This window comes from Anopheles coluzzii, chromosome 3 (genome assembly GCF_943734685.1).
Source record: "Anopheles coluzzii chromosome 3, AcolN3, whole genome shotgun sequence".
In the NCBI taxonomy this organism is placed as follows: Eukaryota; Metazoa; Arthropoda; class Insecta; order Diptera; family Culicidae; genus Anopheles; species Anopheles coluzzii.
In genome coordinates, this window is record NC_064671.1 from 73,846,717 (window position 1) to 73,866,372 (window position 19,656).

Here is a 19,656-nt window from a genome sequence, read left to right on the forward strand (position 1 = left end):
TTTGATTTGATATTGAATAAAGGTCCGCATAACTCAGGGACCTGTACTAATTATGATGTAAGTACAGCAAAGTTAAATAATTTGGATTAAAACAGAATGACCTCTTATTCCAGCTTTACCTAATACACCACCCATCCCCCTCCCCCCGTTGCAAACTAGAGTAAAACGCTATACCACATTGGGATTGGGATTCAAAGATCCGAATCCCATCCAGGATCGGCATTCGAAGATTCGAATCCCTTCTTATATTCATTTTTCCCATCACTAGTTTGAAGGCAAACTATTGTACACAAACTAACCGCATATTTAATTACAATACGATGTCGTGGTCGCCGTTGCTGTTTTTTTGTTTGTAATGTAAAAATGTATTTTGTTTCTCACACATGTATTTTTTGCTTTTTTGTTAAAAAAGGCAATTCCCTCCATATGACACACAAAGCACTTGTAGCCTGTTTTTTGTGTGGGGATGCTTCCCAAATTTCGCATGCTGCAAGCAGCTTTTAATTAACATAATTTATCATCGTGTTTTGCAGTGCACGAAACATGCCGTGGTGGTGGAGGCGCAGCGAACACGCTTACACCTGATAAATACCTTCGGCAAGTACGGTACACATACACACCGTGCCTAAAAATATCTCCAACCGTAATGAGAACACTCGAGTGAGTGTGGGGAGGGAGAGAGAAAAACTTTGCTCGTTAGTTATCATTAAATTTGTAAAAAAAAGACCATGCACACAAACACACAGAACTGCGCCCATCTTTTGCAACTCGATCCCTTTTTAAGACGGCATTCCTTCAGTGTGGATTGTTGTAGGGGAAAGCGGGGCATAAAGGACATGTTAAGCAGTTTAATGAATATTTCTTTGAATATGCCACAGAACACAATGTTTCTTTCATTATTGTATGCCTCCACCCTTTCTCTATGGATTAAAATTGCCACATAGAATGAAAATAACTTAAAATCAGAAACATGAAAACAGTGCAAAATAAAAGTTGATGTTTTACGAGAAGCTATTTTGACACGCGGGGTAAACTGGGCATAGCCCTGGGGCAAAATGGGCATATGTAAACAAACTGTGAAACGTCAAAACACAGGGGCAATATGGACCACAACAACTGGCTTAGGTAATGGTCTATGCTTTTGCGCACCGTTTCGTGAAATGTATTTTTTGTTCTATCTTTTGTTTTGCTGGTCAGGAAAGCCCTTAAAATTCTTCCCAAAATATGTTATCAAAATTAAAACAGTTTTTACACGTTTAAATCTACAAAATCGAATCTTTTGAAACTGTGCCTGTTATCATTATTGAGGCGATAAGTACAACACTATAGCCTCACCAAGCGCCGTGTGTCAAAAGCATCTGCCCATTTTGCCCCACGTGAAGCATTTTTGTATTTTTTGTTATATTAGTAAAAATACGCATTCAATCGCGTTGCTTTCTTCAGACAAATTGTAAAGAAATATCATATCTTTAAAAATATACAATGAAAAACTTCAACGCATCCCTGCGACACTGGTTTAAGCTTATTTTCGAAGTGGCAAAAATTACATCAATATGTTACTAAACCTTATTTTGCATTTCTCTTGGTTATTTGTTATTGAAACTTACATGGTGTTCATATAACACTCTAATGAATACATTTTGAGCATTGGAAAGTATCTTTGTAGTCAAGTAATGCTTAAATAGAGGGTGCCCCACATGCCTATTTTGCCCCGCTTTCCCCTACATACAGAAACACACCTGGCCGGGGGTCGTTGGTTTGAGGTTTGAGCTGTCTTTTTGTGCGCGAGCAGTCATCCGAAAGGGAGAAAACCGTGAACAATGTATTCTTCAACTGCTGGTCCCAAGAAGAAGCCGGGGTATCGACGTGATGGAAGAGCTGTTCCTTCCCGTTTGCGTGCTTGGTAGAATGTTTTATCTCCCTGTTGCAAGCTTAGTTTGATATTTTATGAGAAATTTTCGTTCACAAAAATCTCCAACGGTGGCATTAAATAATGCCATTCCGTGTTTAAAAGCTCATCACTCAAATTTAAGGCAAGTGCTACTACATGCACGCTTCCTGACGCTGTTCGCGCACAACCATAAAGATGATTAGAGGAGCATGAGCGCCAGCTCATCACGCTGTATAATAATTTGCTTATCATCGTTTCGCACATACTTAATCCCCTGCTTTGCTGAAGCGGGAAAAGAAGAAACAGCGACCAAAAACAAAACCACCCCTTCACACAAATGAAGGCGCGTGCCTGGGTGGTACTAACCACGGCCCGCACACGGCCTGCCACGGCTCCTAATTGAACGTCTTGCAAACATTGACTTAAATGAGTTTGTGGCCGGCACAGGGTCGAAGCAACCGGGCATACAGGCCAACACACACACACACACACAGGAACACAGAAACACACATCCAATGATCCGGGGCTGATTTATCTTCTTTGGAAAATAATTTATCTCCAGCAGCAGCAGCAGCAGCAGCGAGAACGTCATCAACAACCGCTTCGCACACGCCAAGACGTGTGGTTCGCCGTTCTGCCGCACGCGGAAAGTCAAACGCAAGAATGTTAGCCGACCGTGTAGCAAAAGGCGTCATGCTGTGTGTGTGTGTGTGTGTGTGCTAGTGTGTGGATAAGAAAAATTTCATAACCCATCTTTGGTGGGCTTATGAAGTGGCTTGTGCGGTGTGCTTGAGCGGGCAAACGAGGAACGAGGAGTGATAAAGCGGAGCTGTGGGGTAGGAAAACCCCGTTAATTATGCACGAACTATGCTGAAGGACACGGAAGTGGTCCTTCGCTGCTTCGGCTGCGATACAAGGTTGCCTGAAGTGGCCTTAGACTGTAACGTGTAAGATAGAAAAAGAGAGAGAGAGAGAGGGAGAGAGAGGGCAAAAAAGGGAAACAACACGTATCCAGAATATTACAACACGTGTGCCCATCATATACACCTCCGAAACGGTGACCCAGATAGAACGTGCTAGATGCCCCCGAGGCCCGACTATCCCAGGCCCAGGTCGGTCCGGCACAAAGCGCGTCCAGTTGAGTGTGGGGGTGTGGCGAGGATTGGTGCAATTCTCTATCGCTCGCGCTAGGAGCACCTTTGGGGCAAATTTCGGCAGGCTCCTTCCAGTACGTTTGCGGACCGACGTGTTTACACGTCCTGCTAAAACCATGTGGCCATGTAAGTTCTTCATCTCGTTCCCCCTTTCAAAACCACACACACTCACACTCCTCACCCCGAGCACAAATTGTTACAAAACATTTATGACATTTTGCCTCATCATTGAGTGTTGTGTGTGTGTGCTACGTGGTACGTGCAGTGTTCCAAGCGAAAAAAAGATGTACAAGAAGAATCCTTTTCAAACCGTCCTACATAGACAGGGGACAGCGTAAAAAAAGTTGGTACAACATGCAGTACAAAGTGCTTCGCAGCCATGTGCAGCCTTTCGCAAAGTGCAGCATCGATGTCGATAAATATTTTCACTTTGTGCTCGCAGCACATCGGATGCTATTTCCAGCTTCGCCTGCATCCAGTGCTGACATTTTGCGACGGTTCACACACACACACCACGCGCCTGATATTAAAATGTTACCCCCTCGGCTCGGTTTGCCTAGCAACACAGGGCGCACACTTTGCTACGTTTGAATAGTGGGAAAAGCGTGTATGTGTGTGTGAGTGTGTGTTGCGGGTGACATACCAGGTATGGATAGAAGTTATTTCCACCCAACCGGCTCTTTAATGAAGGGTAAAAAGCGGCAATATCAATATCGATGAATAGTTTGCTACTGAGCAGATAAAGGGTAAATTCAACATGGTAGAATGGTTAGGTAAATGTGCAGTTTGCTGCAACTGTTTGCAATTACCAACGTCATTGTGCGATTGTTGGAAGAGTTAAAAGTTTACATCGATGTGATTGAAATTGAAAGCTAATACAGTTATAAATCCCAAAAGGTCACCAGTGTGTTGTTCCTGCTGTGCATCCTTAGTGAGAGTGAGTGAGTGATTTGGTGAGGTGTGTTTTAAACCCTTTTTTGCAATTCAAAGCACTCATCTTCCGCACTGATTGATGATTCACTCAGAGTTGCTGCCTCGTTTTGCAATATTTTCATGCTGCATTTTGAAAAACGGAGAAACTGATAAAGCCAATCAAGCTTTATTTGGAGCTTTAAATAGAAAATGAGTTTTTGATCGCAGTTTTTGATTGCTACATCGTCAAATTTCTCAAAGATTCTGCAAGATTCTCAAACCAATTTTGTTCCGATTCGACAAACGCTGAGAACGAGGATTTCTCAAAAGCACTCATGAGTGCTTGAGAAAACGAGCGTTGAGAAACCCCATGGTCCTGAAGCTTAAAATCACTCTCCTCCACTCTGGTTTAGCTCAATGAAAAGAGTGATTTCTCAAACTGAGAAAACATTCTCAAGCACTCATTTAAGTTTCTCAAGCACTCAAAACTTGTTCTCAGATGTGAGCTCGTGGCCGTTGTCAATTTTTCTCACTCTGAGCAACTGAATAAGCTACTCAAGCTTTATTTGGAGTTTTAAATAGAAAATAAGTTTTTGATCGCATTTTTTTAATTATAAACATTGAATACATTTTCCAAAGTGATTATCGAAAAACAAATAGCACAAATAGCCTATATTTCAGCTAGCCGATCGCTGCATCGTCAACTTTCTCAAAGATTCTCAAAGATTCTCAACCCAATTTTGTGCCGATTCGACAAATGTTGAGAACGCAGGTTTCTCAAAAGCACTCATGAGTGCTTGAGAAAATGAGCGTTAAGAAACCCCATGGTCCCGCAGCTAAAAATCACTCTCCTCCACTCTGGTTTAGCTCAATCAAAAGAGTGATTTCTCAAACTGAGAAAACATTCTCAAGCACTCATTTAAGTTTCTCAAGCACTCAAAACTTGTTCTCAGATGCGAGCTCGTAGCCGTTGTCAATTTTTCTCACTCTGAGAAACTGAATAAGCCACTCAAGCTTTATTTGGAGCTTTAAATAGAAAATAAGTTTTTGATCGCATTTTTTTTATTATAAACATTGAATACATTTTCCAAAGTGATTATCGAAAAACAAATAGCACAATTGCTTATATTTCAGCTAACCGATCGCTGCATCGCCAACTTTCTCAAAGATACTCAAAGATTCTCAAAACCGATTTTGTTCCGATTCGATAATCGCTGAGAACGAGGATTTCTCAAAAGCACTCATGAGTGCTTGAGAAAATGAGCGTTGAGAATCCCCATGGCCCCGCGGCCTTAAAATTCCTCAAGCACTCAACACTTGTTCTCAAATGCGAGACTGTGGCCTTCCTTATTTTTTCACACTCTTTAAAACTGATATTGCCACTCAAGCTTTATTTGGAGCTTTGAATAGAAAGTAAGTTTTTGATCGCATATTTTTTGATCCTTTTACAATTATAAATATTTAAAACTGCCTTTCTCAAAGACTCTCAAACGATTCTCCATTCGAATTTGTGCCAATTCTACAAACGTTGAGAATGTTATTTTCTCAAAAGCACTCATGAGTTCTTGAAAAAATGAGCGTTGAAAATCCACATGGCTCAGCGGCCTAAAGAAGAAACGCGGTGTCGCGTTTATCAGGTGGATATCATCATCACATGTGGTATTTGAATCTTGTTTGGGCTTCAATGACTTGCTTGACATAAGTAACCGGCAACCTGCTCGGGAGTAGATCTACTAACTCTACTAAAAAACGGAACGAATACGGTTGTTCAGCTACATTCTTGGCCAGTCGTTTCTACACTCATAGCCACTAGTTTCGGACAGCTTGCATGAACCTGTATATCGTTCATTTGTACGTTAGTTCATTTCTTGTACCGGTCGTTCGTGCAATCGTTCGTTCGTTCGTCGATCAGTTTTAGCTTTTTGTTTACGGACGAACTTTGCGACAACAGTTCGTTCATCCACTTGGAAGAACGTAACGTTGAACTAGTAATTTTTAACATGTATCATAGCTAAAAATCAGTTTTAGAGCCGTAACCTGCCAGCTTACAATTTTGATAACACGATTTCCCTGTCAGTAATTGTATAATATTCATATCTTCATGCAACAAACAGATTGTCTCACTTTTTCCTCCCCCATCAAAACCATCAAAAAGTGGATCCGCATTAATGCACCAGTTCCATTTGTCAAGGCTTTGGTAATGCCTTGCTGCCTTACCCATTCTTCTTCGTGCTGTGCCCAAAAGTCAGCAGAAGCAGCTAAACGAATAACCTATACGCTCGAGTAGATTTATCCTGCCATCAGAAAAATATGATTATTTTCGTACTACAGCTTAGGCAGCCGTCTGCCGTACTGCTGTGCGGCCATGGGAACGTTTCCGACCACCCGCAACACTGACCAACGCCGTACCATTGCCATTCCTTTGGTACGCTAAGCCACACCGACACCGACACGAGCAAAATAAAAAAAGGCGACACTCTTTGCAGGATAATCTTGCATGTGGCTCTATTTCCCCCACACACTCTGCTCCCCATTGGTACTCGTAAGGCCATCTGGCCAAAAACCGGCAGAACCAGATCACGGTTAGCGAATGTCACACAAACACAACCTGTGCTGTCGTGTGTGTGTGTGTGTGTGTGCCAGTGCCAGTGCCACCCACTGTAGTATACCTGCCGATGTCTGATTTTTATCCGCTTATGACGCATCAACTCGAAACCATACTTCGCCTTCGAAGCTGAAGCTTTCCGCAAAAAAGTGGATTTTTTTTACTTCGAGTCTTGTGTCCTCTTTTTCGTAACGGACTCTGTGCTCTATGCTACTGCTGCCTACTATGCCAGCCTCGTTTCAGAACCAGTACGCCCAATTTTCAACAACCTACTTCCGGGAGGGGCCCGGACCGCCGACGCTCGTACATTTATCGTCCATTTTCTTTGCGAACATTTGCCACGACAGAACGAGACTTCAGAAAGAATCGAATGGAATATTATTTATGGTTCCACGGTGGTCTTCCTCGTTATGGTTACTGCGTTTAAAGGGCGGTGTGCTTTTTTTCCTTTTAAGTTGCCGCTGCTGCTGTCGTTCCTTTGGTACAATCGTGCACCCGCTGCTTAGTGCTTCCGGGGCTGGCGAGTCAGCCTTGCTCGATTGTCGGGCACGGGGTTTCCCCGCATTGCCAATGGGAGCTTGCCCGTGCCGCACGGCATGTTTTATGGGCATGGACGATGACATTTTTATCGGCATTCATCGCTCCGAACCCGGGATGGATCGATTGAGAAAATTGTCGATTGCGATAAATTGCACGCGCTGCGCGAAACGGCGAAAACGATTTAGGGGAAATGATTAAACGTTTCCCAAGCATCGGTTGGAGGACGAGGATTCGGTAGTTCGGTATGTTGAGTGTGCGAGTTGTCAAGGTAATGCAGCGTTTGCGTGAATAAAGAAAAAAAACGAAACCCTTGATGTAATTGTGGAGAGATTTGATTAAGCATGATTTAGTGCCGGAAGCAATATTCAGAATGTCGTAATGGTTTTTTTCTTCTGAAAACGGGTTTTATAAAGTCCCCCGCAGGTCATACGACCTCGAGTTGAAGAACAGATTCTAGCTTCTTTTGCCGACTGCTAGAAAAATAGATCGTTTCCAACCAATAACACCAATTAGTTGCATCTTTTCTCGTTTCCAAGTTGCAATAAGCACAAATAAAATGCTTTGACAAAACCACGTCCACAGACAGGACCAAACCCGTGCTAGCTACGGCTCCGTAGCTTTTGTCCGCCGCTCTGCGCGAAGCAGTGCATGATAAAAATATCGCTTTTCCGTCCTTCCAGGAATTGCTTCCAGATTGACGGAAAACCTTCCCAGAATGTGGAACGAAATGCACCACGGGCACGGGTTCGGCAATTGAGTGTGCGTGAGCTTCTAGGATAGTTGATCAAAACATGTGCCTGCCAGCACAGTCTGTGGCGGTCCCGTTGTTTTATGGGACTCGTGGGTGTGATTGTTTTTATGCTTACGTTCCGTGAAGTGCACGAATTTCAATCGTGCAATTTAACGACTTTCCTTGTAATGGTTTAATTTAACGAATTTTACAATATAATTTGTGCGAAGTTCATGCGAAAATCAATTCAGTACTAACAGTATTAACTGGAAGATTCGATTTTCTTCATAATAGGGAAAAGTCAGTGAGATAAATTTGAGGGCATTGTGGGAAATAAATGTATTTCCCAATAACTTTAGAATAGCAACATTTGAGCAACACTCAGAGTGAGTGTGAGAGTTATATCCTGCTAGTGTCTATACATACACTCGCAGGATACATCTTCAATCAATCAATCAATTCAAATCGAAGAGTTTATGGAAATCATTTCGTTATTTTTTTATATTGATGTTTTAATATATTAGGAATATTCTTATTCATCTGCATGCAGCAGAGAGAGAGTGAGTGGTTCAATTCCGAAAAGAGTGAGGCCCAGACCGCTAGTCTCCAACTCGGATACAACTCACCCAAAAGAGTGAGTATTCACATCTGTTCAATGGATATTTTGGTCCTTCGAGCCGGATTTCTCAAAACAAATGTTCATACAATGTACAAACTAATGCTTTTCACTAAATCTATTTCGGTAGATAGATCATAAGTACAGTTTTGGAAATCTTTAGTAAGAAAAATGAAGAGCGAGAGGGAAGTAAGAACGAAGAACGCCATGTTCTGCTACCTTTAGGCTGACCGGTGCTGTTACGCAGCGCGGAAGTTCCCGTGTAGTTGTATGAGGTAGCGCTGCTTAATGGCTGCAATTATACCACTGAGAATCGTAGAAACTCGTGTGTTGAACGCCCTAATAACGCCCAAAATCAAATACTAATACCGTCACAAGCCACATTTAAATGCCTGCCAACAATGGCCAACAATACGCCAAAAGCCAGTGCCGAGCTTAAATTCCACTCACTTTTGCCTTCATATTTAATGTGTGCCAAACGATGCTTTAATTATTCAGCACGAGTGCTATCCACATTTAAAGCCAGCAGTTTCGGTAGCTTTGCCGAAGCTAATTGCCCGTGCAGTGCCGAGCATGTGGGGAAGAACGTGTACAAAGACACGCACGCTCCGTACAGGATACACATTGCTAGCACGGAAGCGTTCCCCAAAATCCCTTAGATTCCATTTCCGGTGCCCTCCGGTGAACCATTTAGGCGTAATGTGCGACCTACTAGCTCGGTCGCTTGCTCGCATGCTTGCTTGCTTGCTTGCTGTCCCTAAAACAAATGCCAAACTACCCACGGAGCATAGGGGCAGCGTTAGGGGCTACGCCTGTTCGATAATTGTCTCCCCGTTAATGCGCCAGCTTCCCGACAAGCGAATGATCTGGAAGCACCACCCTCGGGGGCTACACAATCGATAACAGGCGCCTTCCTAAGGTTCGGTAGCACACAAACACACACTCACACACGCTACACCTTATTACCGAAAAGAAGTCAAAATAGTACCGCCACCGTACCGCTTTACATCACACTTTGGTCTTTCGCCAGCTCGCCACGAACGTCAGAAGCGACACAGGGCAAAAGGCAGGTTAAATTATACTACCGCAAGAGCGGAAAGTGTGCGCTTAAGCCGATCGTTATCATACATCATCATACCCGGCAGGGCATGTTGTTGCATGGGAGAAAAGTAGGTGGGGCGGGAGTCATTGCCACGCCACACGGCTTAGTATCGGAGCGTGCAAATAATGGGTTAGCATATAAAACATTTAACCCCTTTTGCTCTGACACTCTCGGTGACCTCTCTACCCCGTTCCTCTGCTCTGTGTCGCTGCGAACCTCAAGTGTTCTTAATCCAATTTGCACCAATTGCACACCACAGTTTGTGCCAACCTTTGCTTTGCTGCCACACAGTCGCTGAGTTTGACGGGAGCGACAGAAAACGAATGGGAATGCATTCCCGCGATCCCCGATGTGCAACAGCTGGCCGTGCTTCGTACCTTTGCAAAGGGAAAATAGAGCCTTTGCATTGTGTCTGTGTGTTGCTACCAGCTCGGTCCAAAATGGGGGGGGGCAAGATTGTGCTAACGAGCCTAAGGATCTATCTCAATTATCACGTATCCCTTCCACGTCCGCGCGGGACGTCAAACCCGTCGTCTGCCAACTGTGTGTGTGGGACGGAACGCTTTCGCTTGGATAACAATTTCATGATTCGCAATCAATACTAATTACATTCGCAAGAACAGAACCCGAGTCGGGGGAGTGTTAAGGGAGATGTATAATGATCAGGTGGAACAGGTGTTTCGTTCCACCACACGTAGGCTCCGTTTTTTCCGGCCTAGTTCCGGCCTCTGCCGTGAGTGTGGCACTATCCAGGCAACACAAAAGGACGCCAAAGATTCGAGGTGCCGACTTCCTTCCCCGTCGGTGACATTTTCGCACACGACACACACACTCACGGAGCACAAAACAAAGGGGGAGAAATGGAACGGCTTGTATACATTTTAATTAAGAGCTTTCTCCTGTGCTGTTCCTGTGGTGTTTAATTATTTACGACAGTCGGTGAGGCGAAGGCGAGCGGCCTTGGTTGCCAAGTGTAGGGGCGACCAATTGGCATCCTGGAACCCGAACCCGGGCAACCGGGCATTGTGGACATTGAGAAATGAGTTTTTCCCAGTTCGATCGATCCCGGCCGGTTGTTGGGAAGGGAGGCCACATGAAGGCACACAAACAAACAGCACAACAGCTGTGTGGCCGGCTTTCAGCTTCCAGCGGCGAATGGAAATGGATGGGTGACCTTACCCTCCAATAATTGACATTCACCTCCAGCACCTCTCAGGCAGCGGGGGGGCTGATATCCACGGTACGTTTCCCGTCGCGCTTGAATGCTCCTGCCGGGAGAGCGGCAGGACATTGGCGCAACGGTGTGACGGGTAGAACACGGAACAGAAATCCATTCCAACTAATGTGCACCGAGTGGCGCGCGGGCTGAAAAGCTAACAGCGGAATACCTCGGATTAATGTCGTTGTTCGGGGCCGTGCGGCCATAATGGAAGGTTGATCGAAATCTCCGCTTTCGCGTATTGCTTTTTACACGCCCGGTTCCCGCACTGCTAATGCTTTGCAGCCATGGTCAAACCTTGTCTTATGGTCATGGGTAGCCTTCAAGGAAGGAGAAAGAGAGAGGGGAGAGAAAAAAAGGGAATGACTGTTTTGTCCTTTGCCCTTTTTTCCCTGCTACTGACCCAACCCGGGAACACCTGATGACAACAGCGTTGTTGAACGCGCCCAAACCGGGCAATGTCAGTCCGTTTCGCTACATTACATACGGGACACATTCCCGCACACTGAAATGGAGTTCAACGGGTCATTCGGGTAAGGGTGAGTAAGCTTTGGGTTCTTAGCCTCGTTTTTTGCTTCCCTCTTTCTCTCTCTCTATCTCTCTCTTTCTATCCGTTGCGTAATGAGTTTGTTTTCCGATGTATGTGGCCGATGATGTTGCTGTAGTATTTAGGGTAAATAGGGGACTTTTTGCTTTTTCATACTGGGCTTCAGTTTTTCATCCATTCTAATGAATGTTTAGTTAAAGTGTACTAAGCTAACGACGCGTAGCACAATGGTGCATGTTCGTGCCGCATGAATGGACGGAGATTAATGACGCGTGGGTGTATGTGTTTGATTGTGTGGTAACTAGCTCTAGTTTTTCTTTTGCGTCCAGGGAAGATTATGTAACGAAAGAGTGGAGTTACGTGTAGTAGGTGGGGATAAGAGGGTCTTTCCTGGATGTTTCTTAGCTATGTGTTTTCTGATTAATTATGTATGTGTGTGCAAGAGGACCTCAATGGATTATTATAAGCAAGTTAGGGGAGTAATTAGGGCTTCTTGTTGAGTTGGTTTCTACAGTACAGAGTAAATTGAAAACCCCGTAAATGAATAGAAAGAAAATTATCTTTTATTCGGGGTTCTCTCTTATGCAAGCTCATACTAACTTTGGTGCTGAACACTGGTTCTTACACTGTTGAACTATAGGCATACATTGGGCTCATTTCTATTTAAGTGATTGATTATCTGAACTATCTTGGGGCGATCCCGTGGTACAGTCGTCAACTCAAACGACTCAATAACATGCCCGTCATGGGTTCATGGGTTCAAGCCCAGAATGGACCGTCCCCCCGTAGCAAAGGATTGAATATCCGGCTACGTGGTAATGAATAAAGTCTCGAAAGCCTGGTGTAGGTCGGGCATGTCCGCGTAGGACGTTACGCCTAATATAAGAAGAAGATATAAGCTATCTGTAGCGGAAAGCGGGGCAAAATGGATCTGTTAAGAGTTTCGATCTGTATCTTATTGGTTAAACACTTTCCACTGTTATTTTGACATCAATCGATCCTGCAACGTCTTATTCATGAAAAACAATCTTAATCATAAGATGACGCATTAACAACAAATATATACGTTTAAAATGAATTTTAAAAATCAACGTCAAAAGTGATGAAAATGTATTGTGTGGGGTAAAATGGTCTTGCTACTGGGGCAAAATGGTCTTACACAAAATGTCAAAACACAACAAAACAAAGGGGCAAAATTGACCACAACAATGGACATTAGGCTTTGGTTTAAGCTCTTGCATCGCGGTAGAATTGTGAGAGTAATACAGTGGAGCGCCGTTTATCCGGGTACCTTTTATCCGGCTTTCCGTTTATCCGTGTTGTTGAGAAATGACAGTTCAATACAAAAGTGAAATTGGGTTATGAGGAGGATATTTGAAAAAGCGGTTATAAGAGCACATTGTCATAACAAAAAACAATATAATTCATTGGCAAATTTTAAAAATTCTCTTTTGAAAAACACGAAGTTAGTAAAAAATGGGTTATTTTTATCACAAAATAAGAAAAATTTCCAAAAAATATCCAGGAATTGGTAATAAAATATATCATTTGACTCATTATCCGTGTTATTCGCTTATCCGGGCGAAGTCAAGTTCCGCGAAGCCCGGATAAACGGCGCTCCACTGTAATTAAAGTTTAGTATTTAAGTGTTTTGTTGAATAATTTAGTAAAATGCAGGAATATTTCAATAATTCACGTGTTGTCAGTAATATTTCTTGTCGATATAATAGGCATACAGTACAGTTTCATTTATGTAAAGCTAGTGTATTGTAGCGACCTTAGCTTATACCACAGCCTCATCATGTTTCTCCTGTCAAAACATAAAGACCATTTTGCCCCAAGCTGACACGATCATTTTGTCCCAAGAGAAACATTTTACAAATTTTATAATAAATTAAAATGGTTACTGTTTTCACGTTAATCATAGATAAATATCATTTTCCTGGGTACACATTCTTTTTTTCTCTAATTATATGTTAAATAAGAATTAAGAACGAAATCTTATTTTAGAGACGGTGAAAATAACATCGTTTTGAGCAAACATTTTATTTGCTAAATTATTCACTTATCTTAGGTTATGAAACGAAATGTGCTTTAAACATTGTATTTGATGTTTTTCTCTCATTAGAAGTCGTAAACGTGTAAATATGCCAAAAATGCAGGTGACCATTTAGTCCCACTTAACCATTTTGCCCCAGGTTCCCCTATATATTGCAATTTCAATTCAAACTTCCACCTTATTCTGTTTACCCTCTGATATGAGTCTTATTGACAATAAGACTCAACAACAATAAGTAAACAATATTAATAAAGCGTTTAAGTATAAGCTTTCACTTCGTGTTCCAAGGTTCCTTCGATTATTGCAGTTCTTGCAGTGCACTATTTCGAATGCAATTTGCCTAACTCTAGGCGCAAATATACTAAGTGGCCCATTTTTAACATTTGAATAGCTATTAAAACAGTGCATATTAGTGCTCTCACAGCATATTCTACTTATTTTCACTAAAGTTTGATATGCAAATAAGATAAAGCTCTTCTTAGAATTTCCCACGTTCACATCGGAATTGAAGTGCGAAAAGCATTAAAACACTTTTGCGCACTCCAGTGAGCCAGAAAATGTATTACTGCTCACAGAAACATAATCGAGAAACGCACTCTTCAATGCACCATACAGTAGACAAAAAAAACACACACACACACACACACACACACACACACACACACACACACACACACAGAAAAACTAATTTTGTAAAGCTGTATGAATTATAAATCGTCACCATTCACAGCGCACAATGCCTTGCATCGAAAGTGCATTTATATGCTAAAACGGCACCTGCAGTGCATAAAAAACCGCAAGAATTGCATCGCACCGGCACAACTGGGAACCACAACTTTCCAACCGGCAGGCACCAGCGCTCGAGATCTTGCAAATACGAGCAAGAGAGTGTGCCAACCATCTTCCACCCGAAATGCCGAAATGTGAAACCGGCAGAGTCTTTCATGCATTTATTTTCACTTGAGATTCAAATTGAATTCCGTGACTCCGTTGTTTCTTGGCCACTCGTAGTCGTCGTGCTCGACTTGGGTGATTGTGGTGCTTCTGGTTTTGGTGCAAAGTTTCACCCGATTGCATGAAACTCTCATTCCCTCTCTCACAGTAAAAGGAAATGTGAAGCAACAGTCATTTGAATCGCTGTTTTTTTGTGCCCACCCTCATCTGTGTCCATGTCGTGTCGTCTGATTTTGCACTGGGAAGCTCCCAGTTTACCCCCGAGCACCCAAGGGAGACACGGTGACAAAACGCCTGCTCTCGGGGGAAAAAAGGGAAGACGAACGGACATTCCGACGTAGATTGAAAATAAACACCCGATCTGATGAACCGATGAAAATTTGAATCTAATTTTAATTAAAACAATCTCCTCGGGCGATCGGACCAGAAAGGACGGCTCAACCGGGCACTCCGGGCGTTGATGATGGGTTTTGGGTGGTGAACGCACACCTCACCAACACCCCACCCTCCCCACTGAAATGGTGACGAAACGACAAACAGTGAGCTTTTTTTGTCTGGTCGTGTACGTTCGTTTGACTCGCTTCGTTTTGCTGTTTCGAATCCGATTACAACACTGCGAAATGGGTCGGCCGGTGTAAAATCAATTTTATTGATTGAAGTAAGTGTTTTGTGTGCGTTACGCATTGTTTATTTAGTCGACAAAGGAAAGCTCAACAAGTTCCGAAAGGTTTTTTTTGCCCACGGCCCACGGGCTTTGTGCTTCATCCTCGGGCAAGGATTCAATTAAAACTGGACAATATGCGACCAACGAAGTTGCTGGAGGTACGGGAGTGACTAAGGGAGGATGTACGGCATTGTTGTAATACTTTATCTTCCATCTTGCCCGGTGAATGCTATGACAGAGCGTTCCATGTGTAACCAATAGGATGGGAACGGGCAAGCAAAAAATACAAATTTTCCCTTTATCTCCCTTTATTATAAATTCAATAAACCACACCCATGTTCTGTCCATTCTGACACATCCTTGGGCTAAAGTGCTCAAACCCGCCCTTCCTTCCCGCGTGGTGCTTTTGCTCTACCTCATTGGGACAAAAATGCTCCGCCCGCCGGTGTATCATTGGCAGTACGCAACATCCTCATTGCGGTTACTGTGGCAACGGGCAGTTGCTCTCGGCAGCACAAACAGGTTTGCGGTAAAAATGAAAAGTTTGCGCAAGTATTTTTAGCATCTCTCTGCCTCCCCCGTTTTATGACGTGTTTCCCAGGCGGACTGTTATGGGACGGTTTTAGAATTGGAATCGTTCCATTTACAATCGTTCGGGTGCTGTGTTATCTTTGCAGCTGGGAAAGCACAGCACTACGAAATAGTGTCATAAAGCGTAATGGTGCTTGTAGTACGTGCAGGATGGTGGCAAAGTGTGCACTGGAGCTTTTGGGCGGGTAAAATAGCGCCCGGAAGGGATTAGAATCCCATTTTGGAGAGAGTTTGTTTGCATGATGGGATGAATTTTTTGTGTTCAAAATGAGCTTTGCAAACAAAAATGAGCATTATTTTTAGGTTTTTTTTTAAATAATTTTAGAACATTTCATATCAACACTTTAGGATATTGCGTATCATTTACGCATCAGCTTACGCTACGCAGGACGACAAGCAACACTTGACCGCAATCTAATTACAGCCTTCCGGTTCGAAGCGGGGAACCTTCCGACCTCGGTGGACAAATGCGTGGGAAATGTAGGCCAAGGATCGGAAGACAGCAAGATTAAATAAAGCCTCTCCCACCTTGCGTTACCTTCCTCCCTCCCTCTAGAAGCTCAAGCGTTCCGTTCGCCTGCATTAATAGAACCAACTCCGGAGACAACTTCCTGTCAACTTCGGCCGGCATTAACGCTGTAATTCTTCGTTGCTCAACCGAGCATGACTGATTGAAATGTCCAGCTGCCGAGAGCGAACTGTCACCGATCGATTTACTACCGGAACGACTAATCAGCGTGTCACTGTGTGGGTGGGTGTGTGTGTTGATTGCGTCACCCTCCGTCACTCCGGATGGTGTCGTCAATCATCGGTGTAAATTCGCTCAATCACTTGTACGACTTCTGGTTCGGCTTTCGGCTTCGAGGATGAGGACGATTCCTTGGGCTTAGTCAATCCCCGTACCACTTGGCGCAGATGGCACACTGGTGAGTGCTAAAGCCAGTGGGCCGTATGTGGGAGAGTGTGTTATTCACCCACACAGACACACAAAAAGAAGGCAAAAGTTCTTGTACCATACCACTCGAGAACATAAGCCGGAACCGTTACTAGTGTGGGGAGGCTCTATCGATCGACACCTTCACTTACACACACATACACACACACACACACCCAGGTGGTGGCTTGAAAAGCCTTTAACCGATTCTAACCGACAGCGGACGGGGAACGGGAGGAAATCAAAGGAAAGTGACAGTGCTCCCCACGTATAAACTCGTTCTCATTCTCAAACAGCACTTCCGCTAGGCTCCCACGAGCGGGGACAAATCCTTTCTTCCATACCACCCCTCCACCACCACTCTCAAGTACAGCTCTTTCTCTCTGTGTCTCACCGCATCATGAAAAGCCACCACCACAAATTGCAATTACGGGTTGCCATTATGTTTGTCGAGCCTCCCCGGATGTGGATGTGAAAAATGTTCACAATACAACTCTAGTTCCACGCCCCTTCCACGCCCTACCGTTGGAAGTGGAGGGATCCAGCTGCCCCCGGGATCTCAGGGCCATTTTGTACGTTTGACGCTATTGACGCTGCAGACATATTGGAAAGCTCGGCAAAACATGGTTAAGCCCTTTGCCAATATCATTGGATTGGAGGTGAAGGTGGAACGATGGAATCGATTCGGGAAGAAGAAGAAATGAAAAAAACTGCACCCCATCCATCCCCACTCATGCCTCGCCACAATGTCGCCACGTTGATTTATCGATTTCAATAAAAAGGATTACTACTACGACGACGACGAGGCCACGTTGCGGATCAGTTTTCGCGACCAGCACCGGAGCCCACGTGCACGTGGGAGTAGGATTGTAAATGGACGTATCCAACGATCCAAAAAAACACACACACACACACACACACACACAAAAGTGGGAGTGTGCAATGGGGAACGACCATAAATGGAGTCATGGTCAAATGGGGCTAGGAGACTAGACAACGGAAAGCTAATTGGACACAAAAGGATGCAAAACCACATGGCTTGCCGCAAATCCAGCAAGAGCCCGTCTAACAGCATTGGGCTTTTTTTTTCTTTTTTCCTCTGTATTCAGCAGCCTGCCAGCCTACGTGGCTCCATAACTCACCCCACACGTGGCCACAGTTCTTTGACCCACATTCGGCGCCAACCGTGTGCAACAGTATGTTGCATGCCGAGGTTGCGGTCGAGGTGGTCCATCGAAACGGGGTGTCACTCACGCTTGGGACTGTTTTGGGCTGCCCAAGAGCGTATGAAATAATTTGTCCAGCGAACGGTGTGGCTAGCAGCGCTGGCACGTGGCCAACCAGCATGGTCGACCAATGGTGGATTGTTTTTTGTGTTTTTGTTTTGCTGAACACAACGAGCTTGAGAGCTACAATAAAAAAGGGTGGACAAATAGCAGATGCTAAATTAAAGTCGGCATAATTGGCTATTAGTCAGATGCGTTCGGGTTGAAGCTTTAGCAGCACAAACAAAAGCCTTCGAGTAGAGGATTGTTTTTACTACCCCGCCAAGCTCTGGTTCGTACGTAAAGCTGTGCGGCTGTAAGTAAAAAATAACATCCAGTGAAGAGAGAGAGAGAGAGATATATATAGAGAGAGAGAGATATAGAGAGAGAGATAGAGAGAGGGAGAGAGAGAGAGAAAGAGAGCACCTATACATCATTGTTGCACGGCAATTGAATTTACAAACCCAATTAGTTCATCCTACTTTATGGCTGTCTCCCTGACAACACACAAAGTGATAGTTTTGACATGCTTGCTTCGATGCAATTCTTCATGTTTGGCTTTACTTAGCTCTGCTGCGTGCCCTGTTGGTGGATTGTTGGTGTCTTGTGACAGTGATGGGTAAAGTTGGCAAAAATCCGGAGTCGACTCCGATCCGACTGCCGATAAATTCGGAATCAACTCCGGAAGGCAGGTCCGCCCTGTATTATTCGGAGTCGTCCGAAGTCGTTCGGAATCATCCGGTGTCGTTCAGAGTTGTTCGGAGTCGTTCAGAGTTGTTCGGAGTCGTTCGGAATCGTCCGGAGTCGTCCGGAGTCGTTTGAAGTCGTTCGGAGTCGTTCAGAGTTGTTCGGAGTCGTTCAGAGTTGTTCGGAGTCGTTCAGAGTTGTCCGGAGTCGTCTGGAGTCGTCCGAAGTCGTTCAGAGTTGTCCGAAGTCGTTCGGAGTCGTCCGAAATCGTCCAGAGTTGCCCAGAGTTATTCGGAGTCGGAGTCGTCCCAAGTCGTCCGGAGTCGTTCGGAGTCGTCCGGAGTCACCCGGTGTCATTCAGAGTCTGAGTCGTCCGGAGTCGTTTGAAGTGGTACGGAGTCGTAAGTAGTCGTTCAGAGTTGTCAGAAGTCGTCCGGAGTCGCTTGGACTCATTCGGAGTCGTAAGGAATCGTTCAGAGTCGTCCGGAGTCGTCCGGAATCGTTCGGAGTCATCCGGAGTCTTCCGGAGTTGCCCGGAGTTATTCGGAGTGGGAGTCGTCCGGAGTCGTTCGGAGTCGTCCGGAGTCGCCCGGAGTTATTCGGAGTCGGAGTCGTCCGAAGTCGTTCGAAGTCGTACGGAGTCGTAAGTAGTCGTTCAGAGTTGTCAGAAGTCGTCCGGAGTCGCTTGGACTCATTCGGAGTCGTAAGGAATCGTTCAGAGTCGTCCGGAGTCGTCCGGAATCGTTCGGAGTCATCCGGAGTCTTCCGGAGTTGCCCGGAGTTATTCGGAGTGGGAGTCGTCCGGAGTCGTTCGGAGTCGTCCGGAGTCGCCCGGAGTTATTCGGAGTCGGAGTCGTCCGAAGTCGTTCGAAGTCGTACGGAGTCGTAAGTAGTCGTTCAGAGTTGTCAGAAGTCGTCCGGAGTCGCTCGGAGTCATTCGGAGTCGTAAGGAATCGTTCAGAGTCGTCCGGAGTCGTCCGGAATCGTTCGGAGTCATCCGGAGTCGCTCGGAGTCGTCCAGAGTCGCTCGGAGTCCTTCGGAGTCGCTCTGAGGTATTCAGAGTCTCAGTCGTTCGGAATCGGCCTTCAAAGCAAAGGTCTGTATATTAACAATAGTCGAAGTCGGATCGGTGTCCTGGGTGCGCTCCAGCGAACACCTCACTAGTCTTGTGCAATGCCAAGTAAC

General features: G+C 44.7%; 1 protein-coding gene across 1 annotated transcript in view; it reads right to left on the bottom strand.

The window, feature by feature from the left end:
* The window catches only part of LOC120955235 (neuromodulin), a 75,396-nt gene that overhangs the window by 48,718 nt on the left and 7,022 nt on the right, over positions 1–19,656 (bottom strand). The gene's annotated exons all lie outside the window — the stretch shown is intronic.